This window comes from Pseudorasbora parva, unplaced genomic scaffold, assembly GCF_024679245.1.
Source record: "Pseudorasbora parva isolate DD20220531a unplaced genomic scaffold, ASM2467924v1 scaffold_33, whole genome shotgun sequence".
Lineage (NCBI taxonomy): Eukaryota > Metazoa > Chordata > Actinopteri > Cypriniformes > Gobionidae > Pseudorasbora > Pseudorasbora parva.
Genome location: NW_027125104.1, coordinates 1 through 25,311, shown reverse-complemented (window position 1 = coordinate 25,311; position 25,311 = coordinate 1). Strand labels below are relative to the sequence as shown.

At 53.5% G+C, this 25,311-nt stretch overlaps 28 non-coding genes across 28 annotated transcripts; all 28 read right to left on the bottom strand.

Moving 5' to 3' along the window:
* Positions 1-361: 361 nt before the first annotated feature.
* Positions 362-525, bottom strand: LOC137067041 (U1 spliceosomal RNA). Its single transcript, XR_010902868.1, has one exon. It is a non-coding gene; the product is annotated as a U1 spliceosomal RNA (small nuclear RNA).
* A 468-nt stretch (positions 526-993) lies between these two features.
* On the bottom strand, positions 994-1,184 carry LOC137067385 (U2 spliceosomal RNA). The gene has a single exon (XR_010903179.1). It is a non-coding gene; the product is annotated as a U2 spliceosomal RNA (small nuclear RNA).
* A 1,033-nt stretch (positions 1,185-2,217) lies between these two features.
* LOC137067029 (U1 spliceosomal RNA) lies at positions 2,218-2,381 on the bottom strand. The gene has a single exon (XR_010902857.1). It is a non-coding gene; the product is annotated as a U1 spliceosomal RNA (small nuclear RNA).
* A 464-nt stretch (positions 2,382-2,845) lies between these two features.
* On the bottom strand, positions 2,846-3,036 carry LOC137066809 (U2 spliceosomal RNA). Its single transcript, XR_010902695.1, has one exon. It is a non-coding gene; the product is annotated as a U2 spliceosomal RNA (small nuclear RNA).
* A 1,033-nt stretch (positions 3,037-4,069) lies between these two features.
* On the bottom strand, positions 4,070-4,233 carry LOC137067017 (U1 spliceosomal RNA). Its single transcript, XR_010902846.1, has one exon. It is a non-coding gene; the product is annotated as a U1 spliceosomal RNA (small nuclear RNA).
* A 464-nt stretch (positions 4,234-4,697) lies between these two features.
* Positions 4,698-4,888, bottom strand: LOC137066808 (U2 spliceosomal RNA). The gene has a single exon (XR_010902694.1). It is a non-coding gene; the product is annotated as a U2 spliceosomal RNA (small nuclear RNA).
* A 1,033-nt stretch (positions 4,889-5,921) lies between these two features.
* On the bottom strand, positions 5,922-6,085 carry LOC137067004 (U1 spliceosomal RNA). The gene has a single exon (XR_010902834.1). It is a non-coding gene; the product is annotated as a U1 spliceosomal RNA (small nuclear RNA).
* A 464-nt stretch (positions 6,086-6,549) lies between these two features.
* LOC137066807 (U2 spliceosomal RNA) lies at positions 6,550-6,740 on the bottom strand. Its single transcript, XR_010902693.1, has one exon. It is a non-coding gene; the product is annotated as a U2 spliceosomal RNA (small nuclear RNA).
* Positions 6,741-7,773: 1,033 nt separating this feature from the next.
* LOC137066992 (U1 spliceosomal RNA) lies at positions 7,774-7,937 on the bottom strand. The gene has a single exon (XR_010902823.1). It is a non-coding gene; the product is annotated as a U1 spliceosomal RNA (small nuclear RNA).
* A 468-nt stretch (positions 7,938-8,405) lies between these two features.
* On the bottom strand, positions 8,406-8,596 carry LOC137067384 (U2 spliceosomal RNA). Its single transcript, XR_010903178.1, has one exon. It is a non-coding gene; the product is annotated as a U2 spliceosomal RNA (small nuclear RNA).
* A 1,033-nt stretch (positions 8,597-9,629) lies between these two features.
* On the bottom strand, positions 9,630-9,793 carry LOC137066980 (U1 spliceosomal RNA). The gene has a single exon (XR_010902812.1). It is a non-coding gene; the product is annotated as a U1 spliceosomal RNA (small nuclear RNA).
* Positions 9,794-10,257: 464 nt separating this feature from the next.
* LOC137067382 (U2 spliceosomal RNA) lies at positions 10,258-10,448 on the bottom strand. The gene has a single exon (XR_010903176.1). It is a non-coding gene; the product is annotated as a U2 spliceosomal RNA (small nuclear RNA).
* A 1,033-nt stretch (positions 10,449-11,481) lies between these two features.
* On the bottom strand, positions 11,482-11,645 carry LOC137066967 (U1 spliceosomal RNA). Its single transcript, XR_010902801.1, has one exon. It is a non-coding gene; the product is annotated as a U1 spliceosomal RNA (small nuclear RNA).
* A 468-nt stretch (positions 11,646-12,113) lies between these two features.
* Positions 12,114-12,304, bottom strand: LOC137067381 (U2 spliceosomal RNA). Its single transcript, XR_010903175.1, has one exon. It is a non-coding gene; the product is annotated as a U2 spliceosomal RNA (small nuclear RNA).
* Positions 12,305-13,337: 1,033 nt separating this feature from the next.
* Positions 13,338-13,501, bottom strand: LOC137066954 (U1 spliceosomal RNA). The gene has a single exon (XR_010902790.1). It is a non-coding gene; the product is annotated as a U1 spliceosomal RNA (small nuclear RNA).
* Positions 13,502-13,965: 464 nt separating this feature from the next.
* LOC137067380 (U2 spliceosomal RNA) lies at positions 13,966-14,156 on the bottom strand. Its single transcript, XR_010903174.1, has one exon. It is a non-coding gene; the product is annotated as a U2 spliceosomal RNA (small nuclear RNA).
* A 1,033-nt stretch (positions 14,157-15,189) lies between these two features.
* LOC137066942 (U1 spliceosomal RNA) lies at positions 15,190-15,353 on the bottom strand. Its single transcript, XR_010902779.1, has one exon. It is a non-coding gene; the product is annotated as a U1 spliceosomal RNA (small nuclear RNA).
* Positions 15,354-15,821: 468 nt separating this feature from the next.
* On the bottom strand, positions 15,822-16,012 carry LOC137067379 (U2 spliceosomal RNA). The gene has a single exon (XR_010903173.1). It is a non-coding gene; the product is annotated as a U2 spliceosomal RNA (small nuclear RNA).
* Positions 16,013-17,045: 1,033 nt separating this feature from the next.
* On the bottom strand, positions 17,046-17,209 carry LOC137066903 (U1 spliceosomal RNA). Its single transcript, XR_010902767.1, has one exon. It is a non-coding gene; the product is annotated as a U1 spliceosomal RNA (small nuclear RNA).
* A 464-nt stretch (positions 17,210-17,673) lies between these two features.
* Positions 17,674-17,864, bottom strand: LOC137067378 (U2 spliceosomal RNA). The gene has a single exon (XR_010903172.1). It is a non-coding gene; the product is annotated as a U2 spliceosomal RNA (small nuclear RNA).
* Positions 17,865-18,897: 1,033 nt separating this feature from the next.
* Positions 18,898-19,061, bottom strand: LOC137066781 (U1 spliceosomal RNA). The gene has a single exon (XR_010902669.1). It is a non-coding gene; the product is annotated as a U1 spliceosomal RNA (small nuclear RNA).
* A 464-nt stretch (positions 19,062-19,525) lies between these two features.
* LOC137067376 (U2 spliceosomal RNA) lies at positions 19,526-19,716 on the bottom strand. Its single transcript, XR_010903170.1, has one exon. It is a non-coding gene; the product is annotated as a U2 spliceosomal RNA (small nuclear RNA).
* A 1,033-nt stretch (positions 19,717-20,749) lies between these two features.
* Positions 20,750-20,913, bottom strand: LOC137066657 (U1 spliceosomal RNA). The gene has a single exon (XR_010902558.1). It is a non-coding gene; the product is annotated as a U1 spliceosomal RNA (small nuclear RNA).
* Positions 20,914-21,381: 468 nt separating this feature from the next.
* On the bottom strand, positions 21,382-21,572 carry LOC137067374 (U2 spliceosomal RNA). The gene has a single exon (XR_010903169.1). It is a non-coding gene; the product is annotated as a U2 spliceosomal RNA (small nuclear RNA).
* A 1,033-nt stretch (positions 21,573-22,605) lies between these two features.
* Positions 22,606-22,769, bottom strand: LOC137066535 (U1 spliceosomal RNA). Its single transcript, XR_010902447.1, has one exon. It is a non-coding gene; the product is annotated as a U1 spliceosomal RNA (small nuclear RNA).
* A 468-nt stretch (positions 22,770-23,237) lies between these two features.
* Positions 23,238-23,428, bottom strand: LOC137067373 (U2 spliceosomal RNA). Its single transcript, XR_010903168.1, has one exon. It is a non-coding gene; the product is annotated as a U2 spliceosomal RNA (small nuclear RNA).
* A 1,033-nt stretch (positions 23,429-24,461) lies between these two features.
* Positions 24,462-24,625, bottom strand: LOC137067377 (U1 spliceosomal RNA). Its single transcript, XR_010903171.1, has one exon. It is a non-coding gene; the product is annotated as a U1 spliceosomal RNA (small nuclear RNA).
* A 464-nt stretch (positions 24,626-25,089) lies between these two features.
* On the bottom strand, positions 25,090-25,280 carry LOC137067372 (U2 spliceosomal RNA). The gene has a single exon (XR_010903167.1). It is a non-coding gene; the product is annotated as a U2 spliceosomal RNA (small nuclear RNA).
* Positions 25,281-25,311: the final 31 nt, after the last annotated feature.

Below are 25,311 nucleotides of genomic sequence, written 5' to 3'. Positions count from 1 at the left end.
GAACGTATGTCGCGTGCTTTTTCACAGCACGCGCACGAGACAGTCGTACCATACGACAGAAAACCTCCATCCGAACAACTTTGCCTTTGGGACCACTGCTGTCAATCAACTCGTCCGTTGAATATCAAAGTTTGTGGGAAAAACCACATTCGGCAAACCGGTCGCAGGTTTCGACAACCTCGATGAAAACAGACGCAGTTCAGTTCTCTGAACTCTCCGGGTCACTGGCTGACACAGCAGAAAGAGACAGAAACATAACAAAACTGGTGCAACTTCACCCTTTGGGGCAGTGGGCGGCGCCACAAGCGTCAAGAACCGCACGCTTTTTCCCTCCACGCTATCTGCTTTTAACCAGTGTGTACAGGGGAGAGCGCGAACGCAGTCCCCCACTACCATAAATTATGCAGTCGAGATTCCCACATTTGGGGAATTCGCAGGGGTCAGCACAACCGGAGTGCAATGGCCGAGCCTCGCCCTGGGTGAACCACCTTCCTGATCATGGTGTCTCCCCTGCCAGGTAAGTATGAGTTGCCTGGCCTCCAGGCAGAGGCGCCCTATCCCCCTTCGCCATCCTCAAACACGGTGACCTTCCCCTCCCCCAAGAAAAGGAAGGACGGGGCACCTTCCATTGCTTGACTGCTGCGTGCGTGCGTGCCTGACCTTGATTTGAATCAGGTGTCCCTAATCCATCCAACACAAACCCCTGATTCGACTCATCAGCTCGTTGGTAAAGACTCTCAAATAAGAGGGACATCAAAAAACGTGCTGTGACGGTGATGAGTCAGCCGGCCGGCAACCGACGCTTTTGTTCTTCTTTTTTCCCTATGCTCATATGACCGCAGCTTGCTGCTTTCTCTGTGGCACGGTCATCGTCAACGGTCACCTCATCGTCATTCTGTATGCGCTTCCTGCGTATTTCTGTATTCTCTGACAAAATTCCAGTGGTGTTGTTGGTTCTTCTATTAGTCACAACAATTCGCAGTCCCCAAAAAGGGGAAGCACACCGTTCCTGGAGGCACTGCAATACCAGGTCGATGCGTGGAGTGGACGGAGCAAGCCCCGGTTCCGGCTCCATGTGCCAAAAATCAATTTAATATGCAGTCCCCGGATAGGGGACGTATCAGATATTAAACTGATAAGAACAGATACTACACTTGATCTTAGCCAAAAGGCCGAGAAGCGATGACACAATGACGCAGCGGCAGGGGAGCCGGCAAAGGCGACGCCCATCTGGGAAGCGGTGAGGGGGGGGAGGGTTGGCAAAGGCCGTACGTCGTAGAGACCTGAAACTTTGAGGGATGGCACTAGCCACTCGCTCTACAACATCACCAAGACTGGCCCCCCGATGGGCCCGGCGGTGGCGCTACAGCCACCGAAAGTACGAAATGGCTCGTAGCTCCCAAACCGCACGCCGCAGAACCAAGTGTCTTATATCATCGGAATCCTTGGCTCGAGCCGAGCGAGACGCATGCCTCGGATTTGAAGGTTGCGCTGGCGAAATTTTCGGGTATTTGGGATTTTGTGAAAAACCTACTTTTGCACACTAGTCCTAGGTCTTTTGCCCGATCTGGCCCAAACCAGTGCAGAAAGATTCTCTGGAGTCTGACTGTCCGTCCAGATCGGAAAAAAAGTGGGAATTTCGATTCAGCTTGGCGGCGGCAGGCCGAAACCTACGGGCTGGGCGAGGCGGGGTCTGCTAGAACGGCTATAGCTCTTGGACGGAACGAGACAATTTCACCCAAGCCGGTACACCCGTGCACGGGCTCAGTCTGGGGTCAGGCGAGAAAGGACGCGGTGAATGGCCACCTAGTGGCGCTTTAAAATGAAAAAGCAACAACATGAGAGCGGCTATAGGCGAACGTATGTCGCGTGCTTTTTCACAGCACGCGCACGAGACAGTCGTACCATACGACAGAAAACCTCCATCCGAACAACTTTGCCTTTGGGACCACTGCTGTCAATCAACTCGTCCGTTGAATATCAAAGTTTGTGGGAAAAACCACATTCGGCAAACCGGTCGCAGGTTTCGACAACCTCGATGAAAACAGACGCAGTTCAGTTCTCTGAACTCTCCGGGTCACTGGCTGACACAGCAGAAAGAGACAGAAACATAACAAAACTGGTGCAACTTCACCCTTTGGGGCAGTGGGCGGCGCCACAAGCGTCAAGAACCGCACGCTTTTTCCCTCCACGCTATCTGCTTTTAACCAGTGTGTACAGGGGAGAGCGCGAACGCAGTCCCCCACTACCATAAATTATGCAGTCGAGATTCCCACATTTGGGGAATTCGCAGGGGTCAGCACAACCGGAGTGCAATGGCCGAGCCTCGCCCTGGGTGAACCACCTTCCTGATCATGGTGTCTCCCCTGCCAGGTAAGTATGAGTTGCCTGGCCTCCAGGCAGAGGCGCCCTATCCCCCTTCGCCATCCTCAAACACGGTGACCTTCCCCTCCCCCAAGAAAAGGAAGGACGGGGCACCTTCCATTGCTTGACTGCTGCGTGCGTGCGTGACCTTGATTTGAATCAGGTGTCCCTAATCCATCCAACACAAACCCCCGATTCGACTCATCAGCTCGTTGGTAAAGACTCTCAAATAAGAGGGACATCAAAAAACGTGCTGTGACGGTGATGAGTCAGCCGGCCGGCAACCGACGCTTTTGTTCTTCTTTTTTCCCTATGCTCATATGACCGCAGCTTGCTGCTTCCTCTGTGGCACGGTCATCGTCAACGGTCACCTCATCGTCATTCTGTATGCGCTTCCTGCGTATTTCTGTATTCTCTGACAAAAGTCCAGTGGTGTTGTTGGTTCTTCTATTAGTCACAACAATTCGCAGTCCCCAAAAAGGGGAAGCACACCGTTCCTGGAGGCACTGCAATACCAGGTCGATGCGTGGAGTGGACGGAGCAAGCCCCGGTTCCGGCTCCATGTGCCAAAAAACAATTTAATATGCAGTCCCCGGATAGGGGACGTATCAGATATTAAACTGATAAGAACAGATACTACACTTGATCTTAGCCAAAAGGCCGAGAAGCGATGACACAATGACGCAGCGGCAGGGGAGCCGGCAAAGGCGACGCCCATCTGGGAAGCGGTGAGGGGGGGGAGGGTTGGCAAAGGCCGTACGTCGTAGAGACCTGAAACTTTGAGGGATGGTACTAGCCACTCGCTCTACAACATCACCAAGGCTGGCCCCCCGATGGGCCCGGCGGTGGCGCTACAGCCACCGAAAGTACGAAATGGCTCGTAGCTCCCAAACCGCACGCCGCAGAACCAAGTGTCTTATATCATCGGAATCCTTGGCTCGAGCCGAGCGAGACGCATGCCTCGGATTCGAAGGTTGCGCTGGCGAAATTTTCGGGTATTTGGGATTTTGTGAAAAACCTACTTTTGCACACTAGTCCTAGGTCTTTTGCCCGATCTGGCCCAAACCAGTGCAGAAAGATTCTCTGGAGTCTGACTGTCCGTCCAGATCGGAAAAAAAGTGGGAATTTCGATTCAGCTTGGCGGCGGCAGGCCGAAACCTACGGGCTGGGCGAGGCGGGGTCTGCTAGAACGGCTATAGCTCTTGGACGGAACGAGACAATTTCACCCAAGCCGGTACACCCGTGCACGGGCTCAGTCTGGGGTCAGGCGAGAAAGGACGCGGTGAATGGCCACCTAGTGGCGCTTTAAAATGAAAAAGCAACAACATGAGAGCGGCTATAGGCGAACGTATGTCGCGTGCTTTTTCACAGCACGCGCACGAGACAGTCGTACCATACGACAGAAAACCTCCATCCGAACAACTTTGCCTTTGGGACCACTGCTGTCAATCAACTCGTCCGTTGAATATCAAAGTTTGTGGGAAAAACCACATTCGGCAAACCGGTCGCAGGTTTCGACAACCTCGATGAAAACAGACGCAGTTCAGTTCTCTGAACTCTCCGGGTCACTGGCTGACACAGCAGAAAGAGACAGAAACATAACAAAACTGGTGCAACTTCACCCTTTGGGGCAGTGGGCGGCGCCACAAGCGTCAAGAACCGCACGCTTTTTCCCTCCACGCTATCTGCTTTTAACCAGTGTGTACAGGGGAGAGCGCGAACGCAGTCCCCCACTACCATAAATTATGCAGTCGAGATTCCCACATTTGGGGAATTCGCAGGGGTCAGCACAACCGGAGTGCAATGGCCGAGCCTCGCCCTGGGTGAACCACCTTCCTGATCATGGTGTCTCCCCTGCCAGGTAAGTATGAGTTGCCTGGCCTCCAGGCAGAGGCGCCCTATCCCCCTTCGCCATCCTCAAACACGGTGACCTTCCCCTCCCCCAAGAAAAGGAAGGACGGGGCACCTTCCATTGCTTGACTGCTGCGTGCGTGCGTGACCTTGATTTGAATCAGGTGTCCCTAATCCATCCAACACAAACCCCCGATTCGACTCATCAGCTCGTTGGTAAAGACTCTCAAATAAGAGGGACATCAAAAAACGTGCTGTGACGGTGATGAGTCAGCCGGCCGGCAACCGACGCTTTTGTTCTTCTTTTTTCCCTATGCTCATATGACCGCAGCTTGCTGCTTCCTCTGTGGCACGGTCATCGTCAACGGTCACCTCATCGTCATTCTGTATGCGCTTCCTGCGTATTTCTGTATTCTCTGACAAAAGTCCAGTGGTGTTGTTGGTTCTTCTATTAGTCACAACAATTCGCAGTCCCCAAAAAGGGGAAGCACACCGTTCCTGGAGGCACTGCAATACCAGGTCGATGCGTGGAGTGGACGGAGCAAGCCCCGGTTCCGGCTCCATGTGCCAAAAAACAATTTAATATGCAGTCCCCGGATAGGGGACGTATCAGATATTAAACTGATAAGAACAGATACTACACTTGATCTTAGCCAAAAGGCCGAGAAGCGATGACACAATGACGCAGCGGCAGGGGAGCCGGCAAAGGCGACGCCCATCTGGGAAGCGGTGAGGGGGGGGAGGGTTGGCAAAGGCCGTACGTCGTAGAGACCTGAAACTTTGAGGGATGGTACTAGCCACTCGCTCTACAACATCACCAAGGCTGGCCCCCCGATGGGCCCGGCGGTGGCGCTACAGCCACCGAAAGTACGAAATGGCTCGTAGCTCCCAAACCGCACGCCGCAGAACCAAGTGTCTTATATCATCGGAATCCTTGGCTCGAGCCGAGCGAGACGCATGCCTCGGATTCGAAGGTTGCGCTGGCGAAATTTTCGGGTATTTGGGATTTTGTGAAAAACCTACTTTTGCACACTAGTCCTAGGTCTTTTGCCCGATCTGGCCCAAACCAGTGCAGAAAGATTCTCTGGAGTCTGACTGTCCGTCCAGATCGGAAAAAAAGTGGGAATTTCGATTCAGCTTGGCGGCGGCAGGCCGAAACCTACGGGCTGGGCGAGGCGGGGTCTGCTAGAACGGCTATAGCTCTTGGACGGAACGAGACAATTTCACCCAAGCCGGTACACCCGTGCACGGGCTCAGTCTGGGGTCAGGCGAGAAAGGACGCGGTGAATGGCCACCTAGTGGCGCTTTAAAATGAAAAAGCAACAACATGAGAGCGGCTATAGGCGAACGTATGTCGCGTGCTTTTTCACAGCACGCGCACGAGACAGTCGTACCATACGACAGAAAACCTCCATCCGAACAACTTTGCCTTTGGGACCACTGCTGTCAATCAACTCGTCCGTTGAATATCAAAGTTTGTGGGAAAAACCACATTCGGCAAACCGGTCGCAGGTTTCGACAACCTCGATGAAAACAGACGCAGTTCAGTTCTCTGAACTCTCCGGGTCACTGGCTGACACAGCAGAAAGAGACAGAAACATAACAAAACTGGTGCAACTTCACCCTTTGGGGCAGTGGGCGGCGCCACAAGCGTCAAGAACCGCACGCTTTTTCCCTCCACGCTATCTGCTTTTAACCAGTGTGTACAGGGGAGAGCGCGAACGCAGTCCCCCACTACCATAAATTATGCAGTCGAGATTCCCACATTTGGGGAATTCGCAGGGGTCAGCACAACCGGAGTGCAATGGCCGAGCCTCGCCCTGGGTGAACCACCTTCCTGATCATGGTGTCTCCCCTGCCAGGTAAGTATGAGTTGCCTGGCCTCCAGGCAGAGGCGCCCTATCCCCCTTCGCCATCCTCAAACACGGTGACCTTCCCCTCCCCCAAGAAAAGGAAGGACGGGGCACCTTCCATTGCTTGACTGCTGCGTGCGTGCGTGACCTTGATTTGAATCAGGTGTCCCTAATCCATCCAACACAAACCCCCGATTCGACTCATCAGCTCGTTGGTAAAGACTCTCAAATAAGAGGGACATCAAAAAACGTGCTGTGACGGTGATGAGTCAGCCGGCCGGCAACCGACGCTTTTGTTCTTCTTTTTTCCCTATGCTCATATGACCGCAGCTTGCTGCTTCCTCTGTGGCACGGTCATCGTCAACGGTCACCTCATCGTCATTCTGTATGCGCTTCCTGCGTATTTCTGTATTCTCTGACAAAAGTCCAGTGGTGTTGTTGGTTCTTCTATTAGTCACAACAATTCGCAGTCCCCAAAAAGGGGAAGCACACCGTTCCTGGAGGCACTGCAATACCAGGTCGATGCGTGGAGTGGACGGAGCAAGCCCCGGTTCCGGCTCCATGTGCCAAAAAACAATTTAATATGCAGTCCCCGGATAGGGGACGTATCAGATATTAAACTGATAAGAACAGATACTACACTTGATCTTAGCCAAAAGGCCGAGAAGCGATGACACAATGACGCAGCGGCAGGGGAGCCGGCAAAGGCGACGCCCATCTGGGAAGCGGTGAGGGGGGGGAGGGTTGGCAAAGGCCGTACGTCGTAGAGACCTGAAACTTTGAGGGATGGTACTAGCCACTCGCTCTACAACATCACCAAGGCTGGCCCCCCGATGGGCCCGGCGGTGGCGCTACAGCCACCGAAAGTACGAAATGGCTCGTAGCTCCCAAACCGCACGCCGCAGAACCAAGTGTCTTATATCATCGGAATCCTTGGCTCGAGCCGAGCGAGACGCATGCCTCGGATTCGAAGGTTGCGCTGGCGAAATTTTCGGGTATTTGGGATTTTGTGAAAAACCTACTTTTGCACACTAGTCCTAGGTCTTTTGCCCGATCTGGCCCAAACCAGTGCAGAAAGATTCTCTGGAGTCTGACTGTCCGTCCAGATCGGAAAAAAAGTGGGAATTTCGATTCAGCTTGGCGGCGGCAGGCCGAAACCTACGGGCTGGGCGAGGCGGGGTCTGCTAGAACGGCTATAGCTCTTGGACGGAACGAGACAATTTCACCCAAGCCGGTACACCCGTGCACGGGCTCAGTCTGGGGTCAGGCGAGAAAGGACGCGGTGAATGGCCACCTAGTGGCGCTTTAAAATGAAAAAGCAACAACATGAGAGCGGCTATAGGCGAACGTATGTCGCGTGCTTTTTCACAGCACGCGCACGAGACAGTCGTACCATACGACAGAAAACCTCCATCCGAACAACTTTGCCTTTGGGACCACTGCTGTCAATCAACTCGTCCGTTGAATATCAAAGTTTGTGGGAAAAACCACATTCGGCAAACCGGTCGCAGGTTTCGACAACCTCGATGAAAACAGACGCAGTTCAGTTCTCTGAACTCTCCGGGTCACTGGCTGACACAGCAGAAAGAGACAGAAACATAACAAAACTGGTGCAACTTCACCCTTTGGGGCAGTGGGCGGCGCCACAAGCGTCAAGAACCGCACGCTTTTTCCCTCCACGCTATCTGCTTTTAACCAGTGTGTACAGGGGAGAGCGCGAACGCAGTCCCCCACTACCATAAATTATGCAGTCGAGATTCCCACATTTGGGGAATTCGCAGGGGTCAGCACAACCGGAGTGCAATGGCCGAGCCTCGCCCTGGGTGAACCACCTTCCTGATCATGGTGTCTCCCCTGCCAGGTAAGTATGAGTTGCCTGGCCTCCAGGCAGAGGCGCCCTATCCCCCTTCGCCATCCTCAAACACGGTGACCTTCCCCTCCCCCAAGAAAAGGAAGGACGGGGCACCTTCCATTGCTTGACTGCTGCGTGCGTGCGTGCGTGACCTTGATTTGAATCAGGTGTCCCTAATCCATCCAACACAAACCCCTGATTCGACTCATCAGCTCGTTGGTAAAGACTCTCAAATAAGAGGGACATCAAAAAACGTGCTGTGACGGTGATGAGTCAGCCGGCCGGCAACCGACGCTTTTGTTCTTCTTTTTTCCCTATGCTCATATGACCGCAGCTTGCTGCTTTCTCTGTGGCACGGTCATCGTCAACGGTCACCTCATCGTCATTCTGTATGCGCTTCCTGCGTATTTCTGTATTCTCTGACAAAAGTCCAGTGGTGTTGTTGGTTCTTCTATTAGTCACAACAATTCGCAGTCCCCGAAAAGGGGAAGCACACCGTTCCTGGAGGCACTGCAATACCAGGTCGATGCGTGGAGTGGACGGAGCAAGCCCCGGTTCCGGCTCCATGTGCCAAAAATCAATTTAATATGCAGTCCCCGGATAGGGGACGTATCAGATATTAAACTGATAAGAACAGATACTACACTTGATCTTAGCCAAAAGGCCGAGAAGCGATGACACAATGACGCAGCGGCAGGGGAGCCGGCAAAGGCGACGCCCATCTGGGAAGCGGTGAGGGGGGGGAGGGTTGGCAAAGGCCGTACGTCGTAGAGACCTGAAACTTTGAGGGATGGTACTAGCCACTCGCTCTACAACATCACCAAGGCTGGCCCCCCGATGGGCCCGGCGGTGGCGCTACAGCCACCGAAAGTACGAAATGGCTCGTAGCTCCCAAACCGCACGCCGCAGAACCAAGTGTCTTATATCATCGGAATCCTTGGCTCGAGCCGAGCGAGACGCATGCCTCGGATTCGAAGGTTGCGCTGGCGAAATTTTCGGGTATTTGGGATTTTGTGAAAAACCTACTTTTGCACACTAGTCCTAGGTCTTTTGCCCGATCTGGCCCAAACCAGTGCAGAAAGATTCTCTGGAGTCTGACTGTCCGTCCAGATCGGAAAAAAAGTGGGAATTTCGATTCAGCTTGGCGGCGGCAGGCCGAAACCTACGGGCTGGGCGAGGCGGGGTCTGCTAGAACGGCTATAGCTCTTGGACGGAACGAGACAATTTCACCCAAGCCGGTACACCCGTGCACGGGCTCAGTCTGGGGTCAGGCGAGAAAGGACGCGGTGAATGGCCACCTAGTGGCGCTTTAAAATGAAAAAGCAACAACATGAGAGCGGCTATAGGCGAACGTATGTCGCGTGCTTTTTCACAGCACGCGCACGAGACAGTCGTACCATACGACAGAAAACCTCCATCCGAACAACTTTGCCTTTGGGACCACTGCTGTCAATCAACTCGTCCGTTGAATATCAAAGTTTGTGGGAAAAACCACATTCGGCAAACCGGTCGCAGGTTTCGACAACCTCGATGAAAACAGACGCAGTTCAGTTCTCTGAACTCTCCGGGTCACTGGCTGACACAGCAGAAAGAGACAGAAACATAACAAAACTGGTGCAACTTCACCCTTTGGGGCAGTGGGCGGCGCCACAAGCGTCAAGAACCGCACGCTTTTTCCCTCCACGCTATCTGCTTTTAACCAGTGTGTACAGGGGAGAGCGCGAACGCAGTCCCCCACTACCATAAATTATGCAGTCGAGATTCCCACATTTGGGGAATTCGCAGGGGTCAGCACAACCGGAGTGCAATGGCCGAGCCTCGCCCTGGGTGAACCACCTTCCTGATCATGGTGTCTCCCCTGCCAGGTAAGTATGAGTTGCCTGGCCTCCAGGCAGAGGCGCCCTATCCCCCTTCGCCATCCTCAAACACGGTGACCTTCCCCTCCCCCAAGAAAAGGAAGGACGGGGCACCTTCCATTGCTTGACTGCTGCGTGCGTGCCTGACCTTGATTTGAATCAGGTGTCCCTAATCCATCCAACACAAACCCCCGATTGGACTCATCAGCTCGTTGGTAAAGACTCTCAAATAAGAGGGACATCAAAAAACGTGCTGTGACGGTGATGAGTCAGCCGGCCGGCAACCGACGCTTTTGTTCTTCTTTTTTCCCTATGCTCATATGACCGCAGCTTGCTGCTTTCTCTGTGGCACGGTCATCGTCAACGGTCACCTCATCATCATTCTGTATGCGCTTCCTGCGTATTTCTGTATTCTCTGACAAAATTCCAGTGGTGTTGTTGGTTCTTCTATTAGTCACAACAATTCACAGTCCCCAAAAAGGGGAAGCACACCGTTCCTGGAGGCACTGCAATACCAGGTCGATGCGTGGAGTGGACGGAGCAAGCCCCGGTTCCGGCTCCATGTGCCAAAAATCAATTTAATATGCAGTCCCCGGATAGGGGACGTATCAGATATTAAACTGATAAGAACAGATACTACACTTGATCTTAGCCAAAAGGCCGAGAAGCGATGACACAATGACGCAGCGGCAGGGGAGCCGGCAAAGGCGACGCCCATCTGGGAAGCGGTGAGGGGGGGGAGGGTTGGCAAAGGCCGTACGTCGTAGAGACCTGAAACTTTGAGGGATGGTACTAGCCACTCGCTCTACAACATCACCAAGGCTGGCCCCCCGATGGGCCCGGCGGTGGCGCTACAGCCACCGAAAGTACGAAATGGCTCGTAGCTCCCAAACCGCACGCCGCAGAACCAAGTGTCTTATATCATCGGAATCCTTGGCTCGAGCCGAGCGAGACGCATGCCTCGGATTCGAAGGTTGCGCTGGCGAAATTTTCGGGTATTTGGGATTTTGTGAAAAACCTACTTTTGCACACTAGTCCTAGGTCTTTTGCCCGATCTGGCCCAAACCAGTGCAGAAAGATTCTCTGGAGTCTGACTGTCCGTCCAGATCGGAAAAAAAGTGGGAATTTCGATTCAGCTTGGCGGCGGCAGGCCGAAACCTACGGGCTGGGCGAGGCGGGGTCTGCTAGAACGGCTATAGCTCTTGGACGGAACGAGACAATTTCACCCAAGCCGGTACACCCGTGCACGGGCTCAGTCTGGGGTCAGGCGAGAAAGGACGCGGTGAATGGCCACCTAGTGGCGCTTTAAAATGAAAAAGCAACAACATGAGAGCGGCTATAGGCGAACGTATGTCGCGTGCTTTTTCACAGCACGCGCACGAGACAGTCGTACCATACGACAGAAAACCTCCATCCGAACAACTTTGCCTTTGGGACCACTGCTGTCAATCAACTCGTCCGTTGAATATCAAAGTTTGTGGGAAAAACCACATTCGGCAAACCGGTCGCAGGTTTCGACAACCTCGATGAAAACAGACGCAGTTCAGTTCTCTGAACTCTCCGGGTCACTGGCTGACACAGCAGAAAGAGACAGAAACATAACAAAACTGGTGCAACTTCACCCTTTGGGGCAGTGGGCGGCGCCACAAGCGTCAAGAACCGCACGCTTTTTCCCTCCACGCTATCTGCTTTTAACCAGTGTGTACAGGGGAGAGCGCGAACGCAGTCCCCCACTACCATAAATTATGCAGTCGAGATTCCCACATTTGGGGAATTCGCAGGGGTCAGCACAACCGGAGTGCAATGGCCGAGCCTCGCCCTGGGTGAACCACCTTCCTGATCATGGTGTCTCCCCTGCCAGGTAAGTATGAGTTGCCTGGCCTCCAGGCAGAGGCGCCCTATCCCCCTTCGCCATCCTCAAACACGGTGACCTTCCCCTCCCCCAAGAAAAGGAAGGACGGGGCACCTTCCATTGCTTGACTGCTGCGTGCGTGCGTGCGTGACCTTGATTTGAATCAGGTGTCCCTAATCCATCCAACACAAACCCCTGATTCGACTCATCAGCTCGTTGGTAAAGACTCTCAAATAAGAGGGACATCAAAAAACGTGCTGTGACGGTGATGAGTCAGCCGGCCGGCAACCGACGCTTTTGTTCTTCTTTTTTCCCTATGCTCATATGACCGCAGCTTGCTGCTTTCTCTGTGGCACGGTCATCGTCAACGGTCACCTCATCGTCATTCTGTATGCGCTTCCTGCGTATTTCTGTATTCTCTGACAAAAGTCCAGTGGTGTTGTTGGTTCTTCTATTAGTCACAACAATTCGCAGTCCCCGAAAAGGGGAAGCACACCGTTCCTGGAGGCACTGCAATACCAGGTCGATGCGTGGAGTGGACGGAGCAAGCCCCGGTTCCGGCTCCATGTGCCAAAAATCAATTTAATATGCAGTCCCCGGATAGGGGACGTATCAGATATTAAACTGATAAGAACAGATACTACACTTGATCTTAGCCAAAAGGCCGAGAAGCGATGACACAATGACGCAGCGGCAGGGGAGCCGGCAAAGGCGACGCCCATCTGGGAAGCGGTGAGGGGGGGGAGGGTTGGCAAAGGCCGTACGTCGTAGAGACCTGAAACTTTGAGGGATGGTACTAGCCACTCGCTCTACAACATCACCAAGGCTGGCCCCCCGATGGGCCCGGCGGTGGCGCTACAGCCACCGAAAGTACGAAATGGCTCGTAGCTCCCAAACCGCACGCCGCAGAACCAAGTGTCTTATATCATCGGAATCCTTGGCTCGAGCCGAGCGAGACGCATGCCTCGGATTCGAAGGTTGCGCTGGCGAAATTTTCGGGTATTTGGGATTTTGTGAAAAACCTACTTTTGCACACTAGTCCTAGGTCTTTTGCCCGATCTGGCCCAAACCAGTGCAGAAAGATTCTCTGGAGTCTGACTGTCCGTCCAGATCGGAAAAAAAGTGGGAATTTCGATTCAGCTTGGCGGCGGCAGGCCGAAACCTACGGGCTGGGCGAGGCGGGGTCTGCTAGAACGGCTATAGCTCTTGGACGGAACGAGACAATTTCACCCAAGCCGGTACACCCGTGCACGGGCTCAGTCTGGGGTCAGGCGAGAAAGGACGCGGTGAATGGCCACCTAGTGGCGCTTTAAAATGAAAAAGCAACAACATGAGAGCGGCTATAGGCGAACGTATGTCGCGTGCTTTTTCACAGCACGCGCACGAGACAGTCGTACCATACGACAGAAAACCTCCATCCGAACAACTTTGCCTTTGGGACCACTGCTGTCAATCAACTCGTCCGTTGAATATCAAAGTTTGTGGGAAAAACCACATTCGGCAAACCGGTCGCAGGTTTCGACAACCTCGATGAAAACAGACGCAGTTCAGTTCTCTGAACTCTCCGGGTCACTGGCTGACACAGCAGAAAGAGACAGAAACATAACAAAACTGGTGCAACTTCACCCTTTGGGGCAGTGGGCGGCGCCACAAGCGTCAAGAACCGCACGCTTTTTCCCTCCACGCTATCTGCTTTTAACCAGTGTGTACAGGGGAGAGCGCGAACGCAGTCCCCCACTACCATAAATTATGCAGTCGAGATTCCCACATTTGGGGAATTCGCAGGGGTCAGCACAACCGGAGTGCAATGGCCGAGCCTCGCCCTGGGTGAACCACCTTCCTGATCATGGTGTCTCCCCTGCCAGGTAAGTATGAGTTGCCTGGCCTCCAGGCAGAGGCGCCCTATCCCCCTTCGCCATCCTCAAACACGGTGACCTTCCCCTCCCCCAAGAAAAGGAAGGACGGGGCACCTTCCATTGCTTGACTGCTGCGTGCGTGCCTGACCTTGATTTGAATCAGGTGTCCCTAATCCATCCAACACAAACCCCCGATTGGACTCATCAGCTCGTTGGTAAAGACTCTCAAATAAGAGGGACATCAAAAAACGTGCTGTGACGGTGATGAGTCAGCCGGCCGGCAACCGACGCTTTTGTTCTTCTTTTTTCCCTATGCTCATATGACCGCAGCTTGCTGCTTTCTCTGTGGCACGGTCATCGTCAACGGTCACCTCATCATCATTCTGTATGCGCTTCCTGCGTATTTCTGTATTCTCTGACAAAATTCCAGTGGTGTTGTTGGTTCTTCTATTAGTCACAACAATTCGCAGTCCCCAAAAAGGGGAAGCACACCGTTCCTGGAGGCACTGCAATACCAGGTCGATGCGTGGAGTGGACGGAGCAAGCCCCGGTTCCGGCTCCATGTGCCAAAAATCAATTTAATATGCAGTCCCCGGATAGGGGACGTATCAGATATTAAACTGATAAGAACAGATACTACACTTGATCTTAGCCAAAAGGCCGAGAAGCGATGACACAATGACGCAGCGGCAGGGGAGCCGGCAAAGGCGACGCCCATCTGGGAAGCGGTGAGGGGGGGGAGGGTTGGCAAAGGCCGTACGTCGTAGAGACCTGAAACTTTGAGGGATGGTACTAGCCACTCGCTCTACAACATCACCAAGGCTGGCCCCCCGATGGGCCCGGCGGTGGCGCTACAGCCACCGAAAGTACGAAATGGCTCGTAGCTCCCAAACCGCACGCCGCAGAACCAAGTGTCTTATATCATCGGAATCCTTGGCTCGAGCCGAGCGAGACGCATGCCTCGGATTCGAAGGTTGCGCTGGCGAAATTTTCGGGTATTTGGGATTTTGTGAAAAACCTACTTTTGCACACTAGTCCTAGGTCTTTTGCCCGATCTGGCCCAAACCAGTGCAGAAAGATTCTCTGGAGTCTGACTGTCCGTCCAGATCGGAAAAAAAGTGGGAATTTCGATTCAGCTTGGCGGCGGCAGGCCGAAACCTACGGGCTGGGCGAGGCGGGGTCTGCTAGAACGGCTATAGCTCTTGGACGGAACGAGACAATTTCACCCAAGCCGGTACACCCGTGCACGGGCTCAGTCTGGGGTCAGGCGAGAAAGGACGCGGTGAATGGCCACCTAGTGGCGCTTTAAAATGAAAAAGCAACAACATGAGAGCGGCTATAGGCGAACGTATGTCGCGTGCTTTTTCACAGCACGCGCACGAGACAGTCGTACCATACGACAGAAAACCTCCATCCGAACAACTTTGCCTTTGGGACCACTGCTGTCAATCAACTCGTCCGTTGAATATCAAAGTTTGTGGGAAAAACCACATTCGGCAAACCGGTCGCAGGTTTCGACAACCTCGATGAAAACAGACGCAGTTCAGTTCTCTGAACTCTCCGGGTCACTGGCTGACACAGCAGAAAGAGACAGAAACATAACAAAACTGGTGCAACTTCACCCTTTGGGGCAGTGGGCGGCGCCACAAGCGTCAAGAACCGCACGCTTTTTCCCTCCACGCTATCTGCTTTTAACCAGTGTGTACAGGGGAGAGCGCGAACGCAGTCCCCCACTACCATAAATTATGCAGTCGAGATTCCCACATTTGGGGAATTCGCAGGGGTCAGCACAACCGGAGTGCAATGGCCGAGCCTCGCCCTGGGTGAACCACCTTCCTGATCATGGTGTCTCCCCTGCCAGGTAAGTATGAGTTGCCTGGCCTCCAGGCAGAGGCGCCCTATCCCCCTTCGCCATCCTCAAACACGGTGACCTTCCCCTCCCCCAAGAAAAGGAAGGACGGGGCACCTTCCATTGCTTGACTGCTGCGTGCGTGCGTGCGTGACCTTGATTTGAATCAGGTGTCCCTAATCCATCCAACACAAACCCCTGATTCGACTCATCAGCTCGTTGGTAAAGACTCTCAAATAAGAGGGACATCAAAAAACGTGCTGTGACGGTGATGAGTCAGCCGGCCGGCAACCGACGCTTTTGTTCTTCTTTTTTCCCTATGCTCATATGACCGCAGCTTGCTGCTTTCTCTGTGGCACGGTCATCGTCAACGGTCACCTCATCGTCATTCTGTATGCGCTTCCTGCGTATTTCTGTATTCTCTGACAAAAGTCCAGTGGTGTTGTTGGTTCTTCTATTAGTCACAACAATTCGCAGTCCCCGAAAAGGGGAAGCACACCGTTCCTGGAGGCACTGCAATACCAGGTCGATGCGTGGAGTGGACGGAGCAAGCCCCGGTTCCGGCTCCATGTGCCAAAAATCAATTTAATATGCAGTCCCCGGATAGGGGACGTATCAGATATTAAACTGATAAGAACAGATACTACACTTGATCTTAGCCAAAAGGCCGAGAAGCGATGACACAATGACGCAGCGGCAGGGGAGCCGGCAAAGGCGACGCCCATCTGGGAAGCGGTGAGGGGGGGGAGGGTTGGCAAAGGCCGTACGTCGTAGAGACCTGAAACTTTGAGGGATGGTACTAGCCACTCGCTCTACAACATCACCAAGGCTGGCCCCCCGATGGGCCCGGCGGTGGCGCTACAGCCACCGAAAGTACGAAATGGCTCGTAGCTCCCAAACCGCACGCCGCAGAACCAAGTGTCTTATATCATCGGAATCCTTGGCTCGAGCCGAGCGAGACGCATGCCTCGGATTCGAAGGTTGCGCTGGCGAAATTTTCGGGTATTTGGGATTTTGTGAAAAACCTACTTTTGCACACTAGTCCTAGGTCTTTTGCCCGATCTGGCCCAAACCAGTGCAGAAAGATTCTCTGGAGTCTGACTGTCCGTCCAGATCGGAAAAAAAGTGGGAATTTCGATTCAGCTTGGCGGCGGCAGGCCGAAACCTACGGGCTGGGCGAGGCGGGGTCTGCTAGAACGGCTATAGCTCTTGGACGGAACGAGACAATTTCACCCAAGCCGGTACACCCGTGCACGGGCTCAGTCTGGGGTCAGGCGAGAAAGGACGCGGTGAATGGCCACCTAGTGGCGCTTTAAAATGAAAAAGCAACAACATGAGAGCGGCTATAGGCGAACGTATGTCGCGTGCTTTTTCACAGCACGCGCACGAGACAGTCGTACCATACGACAGAAAACCTCCATCCGAACAACTTTGCCTTTGGGACCACTGCTGTCAATCAACTCGTCCGTTGAATATCAAAGTTTGTGGGAAAAACCACATTCGGCAAACCGGTCGCAGGTTTCGACAACCTCGATGAAAACAGACGCAGTTCAGTTCTCTGAACTCTCCGGGTCACTGGCTGACACAGCAGAAAGAGACAGAAACATAACAAAACTGGTGCAACTTCACCCTTTGGGGCAGTGGGCGGCGCCACAAGCGTCAAGAACCGCACGCTTTTTCCCTCCACGCTATCTGCTTTTAACCAGTGTGTACAGGGGAGAGCGCGAACGCAGTCCCCCACTACCATAAATTATGCAGTCGAGATTCCCACATTTGGGGAATTCGCAGGGGTCAGCACAACCGGAGTGCAATGGCCGAGCCTCGCCCTGGGTGAACCACCTTCCTGATCATGGTGTCTCCCCTGCCAGGTAAGTATGAGTTGCCTGGCCTCCAGGCAGAGGCGCCCTATCCCCCTTCGCCATCCTCAAACACGGTGACCTTCCCCTCCCCCAAGAAAAGGAAGGACGGGGCACCTTCCATTGCTTGACTGCTGCGTGCGTGCCTGACCTTGATTTGAATCAGGTGTCCCTAATCCATCCAACACAAACCCCCGATTGGACTCATCAGCTCGTTGGTAAAGACTCTCAAATAAGAGGGACATCAAAAAACGTGCTGTGACGGTGATGAGTCAGCCGGCCGGCAACCGACGCTTTTGTTCTTCTTTTTTCCCTATGCTCATATGACCGCAGCTTGCTGCTTTCTCTGTGGCACGGTCATCGTCAACGGTCACCTCATCATCATTCTGTATGCGCTTCCTGCGTATTTCTGTATTCTCTGACAAAATTCCAGTGGTGTTGTTGGTTCTTCTATTAGTCACAACAATTCACAGTCCCCAAAAAGGGGAAGCACACCGTTCCTGGAGGCACTGCAATACCAGGTCGATGCGTGGAGTGGACGGAGCAAGCCCCGGTTCCGGCTCCATGTGCCAAAAATCAATTTAATATGCAGTCCCCGGATAGGGGACGTATCAGATATTAAACTGATAAGAACAGATACTACACTTGATCTTAGCCAAAAGGCCGAGAAGCGATGACACAATGACGCAGCGGCAGGGGAGCCGGCAAAGGCGACGCCCATCTGGGAAGCGGTGAGGGGGGGGAGGGTTGGCAAAGGCCGTACGTCGTAGAGACCTGAAACTTTGAGGGATGGTACTAGCCACTCGCTCTACAACATCACCAAGGCTGGCCCCCCGATGGGCCCGGCGGTGGCGCTACAGCCACCGAAAGTACGAAATGGCTCGTAGCTCCCAAACCGCACGCCGCAGAACCAAGTGTCTTATATCATCGGAATCCTTGGCTCGAGCCGAGCGAGACGCATGCCTCGGATTCGAAGGTTGCGCTGGCGAAATTTTCGGGTATTTGGGATTTTGTGAAAAACCTACTTTTGCACACTAGTCCTAGGTCTTTTGCCCGATCTGGCCCAAACCAGTGCAGAAAGATTCTCTGGAGTCTGACTGTCCGTCCAGATCGGAAAAAAAGTGGGAATTTCGATTCAGCTTGGCGGCGGCAGGCCGAAACCTACGGGCTGGGCGAGGCGGGGTCTGCTAGAACGGCTATAGCTCTTGGACGGAACGAGACAATTTCACCCAAGCCGGTACACCCGTGCACGGGCTCAGTCTGGGGTCAGGCGAGAAAGGACGCGGTGAATGGCCACCTAGTGGCGCTTTAAAATGAAAAAGCAACAACATGAGAGCGGCTATAGGCGAACGTATGTCGCGTGCTTTTTCACAGCACGCGCACGAGACAGTCGTACCATACGACAGAAAACCTCCATCCGAACAACTTTGCCTTTGGGACCACTGCTGTCAATCAACTCGTCCGTTGAATATCAAAGTTTGTGGGAAAAACCACATTCGGCAAACCGGTCGCAGGTTTCGACAACCTCGATGAAAACAGACGCAGTTCAGTTCTCTGAACTCTCCGGGTCACTGGCTGACACAGCAGAAAGAGACAGAAACATAACAAAACTGGTGCAACTTCACCCTTTGGGGCAGTGGGCGGCGCCACAAGCGTCAAGAACCGCACGCTTTTTCCCTCCACGCTATCTGCTTTTAACCAGTGTGTACAGGGGAGAGCGCGAACGCAGTCCCCCACTACCATAAATTATGCAGTCGAGATTCCCACATTTGGGGAATTCGCAGGGGTCAGCACAACCGGAGTGCAATGGCCGAGCCTCGCCCTGGGTGAACCACCTTCCTGATCATGGTGTCTCCCCTGCCAGGTAAGTATGAGTTGCCTGGCCTCCAGGCAGAGGCGCCCTATCCCCCTTCGCCATCCTCAAACACGGTGACCTTCCCCTCCCCCAAGAAAAGGAAGGACGGGGCACCTTCCATTGCTTGACTGCTGCGTGCGTGCCTGACCTTGATTTGAATCAGGTGTCCCTAATCCATCCAACACAAACCCCCGATTGGACTCATCAGCTCGTTGGTAAAGACTCTCAAATAAGAGGGACATCAAAAAACGTGCTGTGACGGTGATGAGTCAGCCGGCCGGCAACCGACGCTTTTGTTCTTCTTTTTTCCCTATGCTCATATGACCGCAGCTTGCTGCTTTCTCTGTGGCACGGTCATCGTCAACGGTCACCTCATCATCATTCTGTATGCGCTTCCTGCGTATTTCTGTATTCTCTGACAAAATTCCAGTGGTGTTGTTGGTTCTTCTATTAGTCACAACAATTCACAGTCCCCAAAAAGGGGAAGCACACCGTTCCTGGAGGCACTGCAATACCAGGTCGATGCGTGGAGTGGACGGAGCAAGCCCCGGTTCCGGCTCCATGTGCCAAAAATCAATTTAATATGCAGTCCCCGGATAGGGGACGTATCAGATATTAAACTGATAAGAACAGATACTACACTTGATCTTAGCCAAAAGGCCGAGAAGCGATGACACAATGACGCAGCGGCAGGGGAGCCGGCAAAGGCGACGCCCATCTGGGAAGCGGTGAGGGGGGGGAGGGTTGGCAAAGGCCGTACGTCGTAGAGACCTGAAACTTTGAGGGATGGTACTAGCCACTCGCTCTACAACATCACCAAGGCTGGCCCCCCGATGGGCCCGGCGGTGGCGCTACAGCCACCGAAAGTACGAAATGGCTCGTAGCTCCCAAACCGCACGCCGCAGAACCAAGTGTCTTATATCATCGGAATCCTTGGCTCGAGCCGAGCGAGACGCATGCCTCGGATTCGAAGGTTGCGCTGGCGAAATTTTCGGGTATTTGGGATTTTGTGAAAAACCTACTTTTGCACACTAGTCCTAGGTCTTTTGCCCGATCTGGCCCAAACCAGTGCAGAAAGATTCTCTGGAGTCTGACTGTCCGTCCAGATCGGAAAAAAAGTGGGAATTTCGATTCAGCTTGGCGGCGGCAGGCCGAAACCTACGGGCTGGGCGAGGCGGGGTCTGCTAGAACGGCTATAGCTCTTGGACGGAACGAGACAATTTCACCCAAGCCGGTACACCCGTGCACGGGCTCAGTCTGGGGTCAGGCGAGAAAGGACGCGGTGAATGGCCACCTAGTGGCGCTTTAAAATGAAAAAGCAACAACATGAGAGCGGCTATAGGCGAACGTATGTCGCGTGCTTTTTCACAGCACGCGCACGAGACAGTCGTACCATACGACAGAAAACCTCCATCCGAACAACTTTGCCTTTGGGACCACTGCTGTCAATCAACTCGTCCGTTGAATATCAAAGTTTGTGGGAAAAACCACATTCGGCAAACCGGTCGCAGGTTTCGACAACCTCGATGAAAACAGACGCAGTTCAGTTCTCTGAACTCTCCGGGTCACTGGCTGACACAGCAGAAAGAGACAGAAACATAACAAAACTGGTGCAACTTCACCCTTTGGGGCAGTGGGCGGCGCCACAAGCGTCAAGAACCGCACGCTTTTTCCCTCCACGCTATCTGCTTTTAACCAGTGTGTACAGGGGAGAGCGCGAACGCAGTCCCCCACTACCATAAATTATGCAGTCGAGATTCCCACATTTGGGGAATTCGCAGGGGTCAGCACAACCGGAGTGCAATGGCCGAGCCTCGCCCTGGGTGAACCACCTTCCTGATCATGGTGTCTCCCCTGCCAGGTAAGTATGAGTTGCCTGGCCTCCAGGCAGAGGCGCCCTATCCCCCTTCGCCATCCTCAAACACGGTGACCTTCCCCTCCCCCAAGAAAAGGAAGGACGGGGCACCTTCCATTGCTTGACTGCTGCGTGCGTGCGTGCGTGACCTTGATTTGAATCAGGTGTCCCTAATCCATCCAACACAAACCCCTGATTCGACTCATCAGCTCGTTGGTAAAGACTCTCAAATAAGAGGGACATCAAAAAACGTGCTGTGACGGTGATGAGTCAGCCGGCCGGCAACCGACGCTTTTGTTCTTCTTTTTTCCCTATGCTCATATGACCGCAGCTTGCTGCTTTCTCTGTGGCACGGTCATCGTCAACGGTCACCTCATCGTCATTCTGTATGCGCTTCCTGCGTATTTCTGTATTCTCTGACAAAAGTCCAGTGGTGTTGTTGGTTCTTCTATTAGTCACAACAATTCGCAGTCCCCGAAAAGGGGAAGCACACCGTTCCTGGAGGCACTGCAATACCAGGTCGATGCGTGGAGTGGACGGAGCAAGCCCCGGTTCCGGCTCCATGTGCCAAAAATCAATTTAATATGCAGTCCCCGGATAGGGGACGTATCAGATATTAAACTGATAAGAACAGATACTACACTTGATCTTAGCCAAAAGGCCGAGAAGCGATGACACAATGACGCAGCGGCAGGGGAGCCGGCAAAGGCGACGCCCATCTGGGAAGCGGTGAGGGGGGGGAGGGTTGGCAAAGGCCGTACGTCGTAGAGACCTGAAACTTTGAGGGATGGTACTAGCCACTCGCTCTACAACATCACCAAGGCTGGCCCCCCGATGGGCCCGGCGGTGGCGCTACAGCCACCGAAAGTACGAAATGGCTCGTAGCTCCCAAACCGCACGCCGCAGAACCAAGTGTCTTATATCATCGGAATCCTTGGCTCGAGCCGAGCGAGACGCATGCCTCGGATTCGAAGGTTGCGCTGGCGAAATTTTCGGGTATTTGGGATTTTGTGAAAAACCTACTTTTGCACACTAGTCCTAGGTCTTTTGCCCGATCTGGCCCAAACCAGTGCAGAAAGATTCTCTGGAGTCTGACTGTCCGTCCAGATCGGAAAAAAAGTGGGAATTTCGATTCAGCTTGGCGGCGGCAGGCCGAAACCTACGGGCTGGGCGAGGCGGGGTCTGCTAGAACGGCTATAGCTCTTGGACGGAACGAGACAATTTCACCCAAGCCGGTACACCCGTGCACGGGCTCAGTCTGGGGTCAGGCGAGAAAGGACGCGGTGAATGGCCACCTAGTGGCGCTTTAAAATGAAAAAGCAACAACATGAGAGCGGCTATAGGCGAACGTATGTCGCGTGCTTTTTCACAGCACGCGCACGAGACAGTCGTACCATACGACAGAAAACCTCCATCCGAACAACTTTGCCTTTGGGACCACTGCTGTCAATCAACTCGTCCGTTGAATATCAAAGTTTGTGGGAAAAACCACATTCGGCAAACCGGTCGCAGGTTTCGACAACCTCGATGAAAACAGACGCAGTTCAGTTCTCTGAACTCTCCGGGTCACTGGCTGACACAGCAGAAAGAGACAGAAACATAACAAAACTGGTGCAACTTCACCCTTTGGGGCAGTGGGCGGCGCCACAAGCGTCAAGAACCGCACGCTTTTTCCCTCCACGCTATCTGCTTTTAACCAGTGTGTACAGGGGAGAGCGCGAACGCAGTCCCCCACTACCATAAATTATGCAGTCGAGATTCCCACATTTGGGGAATTCGCAGGGGTCAGCACAACCGGAGTGCAATGGCCGAGCCTCGCCCTGGGTGAACCACCTTCCTGATCATGGTGTCTCCCCTGCCAGGTAAGTATGAGTTGCCTGGCCTCCAGGCAGAGGCGCCCTATCCCCCTTCGCCATCCTCAAACACGGTGACCTTCCCCTCCCCCAAGAAAAGGAAGGACGGGGCACCTTCCATTGCTTGACTGCTGCGTGCGTGCGTGCGTGACCTTGATTTGAATCAGGTGTCCCTAATCCATCCAACACAAACCCCTGATTCGACTCATCAGCTCGTTGGTAAAGACTCTCAAATAAGAGGGACATCAAAAAACGTGCTGTGACGGTGATGAGTCAGCCGGCCGGCAACCGACGCTTTTGTTCTTCTTTTTTCCCTATGCTCATATGACCGCAGCTTGCTGCTTTCTCTGTGGCACGGTCATCGTCAACGGTCACCTCATCGTCATTCTGTATGCGCTTCCTGCGTATTTCTGTATTCTCTGACAAAAGTCCAGTGGTGTTGTTGGTTCTTCTATTAGTCACAACAATTCGCAGTCCCCGAAAAGGGGAAGCACACCGTTCCTGGAGGCACTGCAATACCAGGTCGATGCGTGGAGTGGACGGAGCAAGCCCCGGTTCCGGCTCCATGTGCCAAAAATCAATTTAATATGCAGTCCCCGGATAGGGGACGTATCAGATATTAAACTGATAAGAACAGATACTACACTTGATCTTAGCCAAAAGGCCGAGAAGCGATGACACAATGACGCAGCGGCAGGGGAGCCGGCAAAGGCGACGCCCATCTGGGAAGCGGTGAGGGGGGGGAGGGTTGGCAAAGGCCGTACGTCGTAGAGACCTGAAACTTTGAGGGATGGTACTAGCCACTCGCTCTACAACATCACCAAGGCTGGCCCCCCGATGGGCCCGGCGGTGGCGCTACAGCCACCGAAAGTACGAAATGGCTCGTAGCTCCCAAACCGCACGCCGCAGAACCAAGTGTCTTATATCATCGGAATCCTTGGCTCGAGCCGAGCGAGACGCATGCCTCGGATTCGAAGGTTGCGCTGGCGAAATTTTCGGGTATTTGGGATTTTGTGAAAAACCTACTTTTGCACACTAGTCCTAGGTCTTTTGCCCGATCTGGCCCAAACCAGTGCAGAAAGATTCTCTGGAGTCTGACTGTCCGTCCAGATCGGAAAAAAAGTGGGAATTTCGATTCAGCTTGGCGGCGGCAGGCCGAAACCTACGGGCTGGGCGAGGCGGGGTCTGCTAGAACGGCTATAGCTCTTGGACGGAACGAGACAATTTCACCCAAGCCGGTACACCCGTGCACGGGCTCAGTCTGGGGTCAGGCGAGAAAGGACGCGGTGAATGGCCACCTAGTGGCGCTTTAAAATGAAAAAGCAACAACATGAGAGCGGCTATAGGCGAACGTATGTCGCGTGCTTTTTCACAGCACGCGCACGAGACAGTCGTACCATACGACAGAAAACCTCCATCCGAACAACTTTGCCTTTGGGACCACTGCTGTCAATCAACTCGTCCGTTGAATATCAAAGTTTGTGGGAAAAACCACATTCGGCAAACCGGTCGCAGGTTTCGACAACCTCGATGAAAACAGACGCAGTTCAGTTCTCTGAACTCTCCGGGTCACTGGCTGACACAGCAGAAAGAGACAGAAACATAACAAAACTGGTGCAACTTCACCCTTTGGGGCAGTGGGCGGCGCCACAAGCGTCAAGAACCGCACGCTTTTTCCCTCCACGCTATCTGCTTTTAACCAGTGTGTACAGGGGAGAGCGCGAACGCAGTCCCCCACTACCATAAATTATGCAGTCGAGATTCCCACATTTGGGGAATTCGCAGGGGTCAGCACAACCGGAGTGCAATGGCCGAGCCTCGCCCTGGGTGAACCACCTTCCTGATCATGGTGTCTCCCCTGCCAGGTAAGTATGAGTTGCCTGGCCTCCAGGCAGAGGCGCCCTATCCCCCTTCGCCATCCTCAAACACGGTGACCTTCCCCTCCCCCAAGAAAAGGAAGGACGGGGCACCTTCCATTGCTTGACTGCTGCGTGCGTGCCTGACCTTGATTTGAATCAGGTGTCCCTAATCCATCCAACACAAACCCCCGATTCGACTCATCAGCTCGTTGGTAAAGACTCTCAAATAAGAGGGACATCAAAAAACGTGCTGTGACGGTGATGAGTCAGCCGGCCGGCAACCGACGCTTTTGTTCTTCTTTTTTCCCTATGCTCATATGACCGCAGCTTGCTGCTTTCTCTGTGGCACGGTCATCGTCAACGGTCACCTCATCATCATTCTGTATGCGCTTCCTGCGTATTTCTGTATTCTCTGACAAAATTCCAGTGGTGTTGTTGGTTCTTCTATTAGTCACAACAATTCACAGTCCCCAAAAAGGGGAAGCACACCGTTCCTGGAGGCACTGCAATACCAGGTCGATGCGTGGAGTGGACGGAGCAAGCCCCGGTTCCGGCTCCATGTGCCAAAAATCAATTTAATATGCAGTCCCCGGATAGGGGACGTATCAGATATTAAACTGATAAGAACAGATACTACACTTGATCTTAGCCAAAAGGCCGAGAAGCGATGACACAATGACGCAGCGGCAGGGGAGCCGGC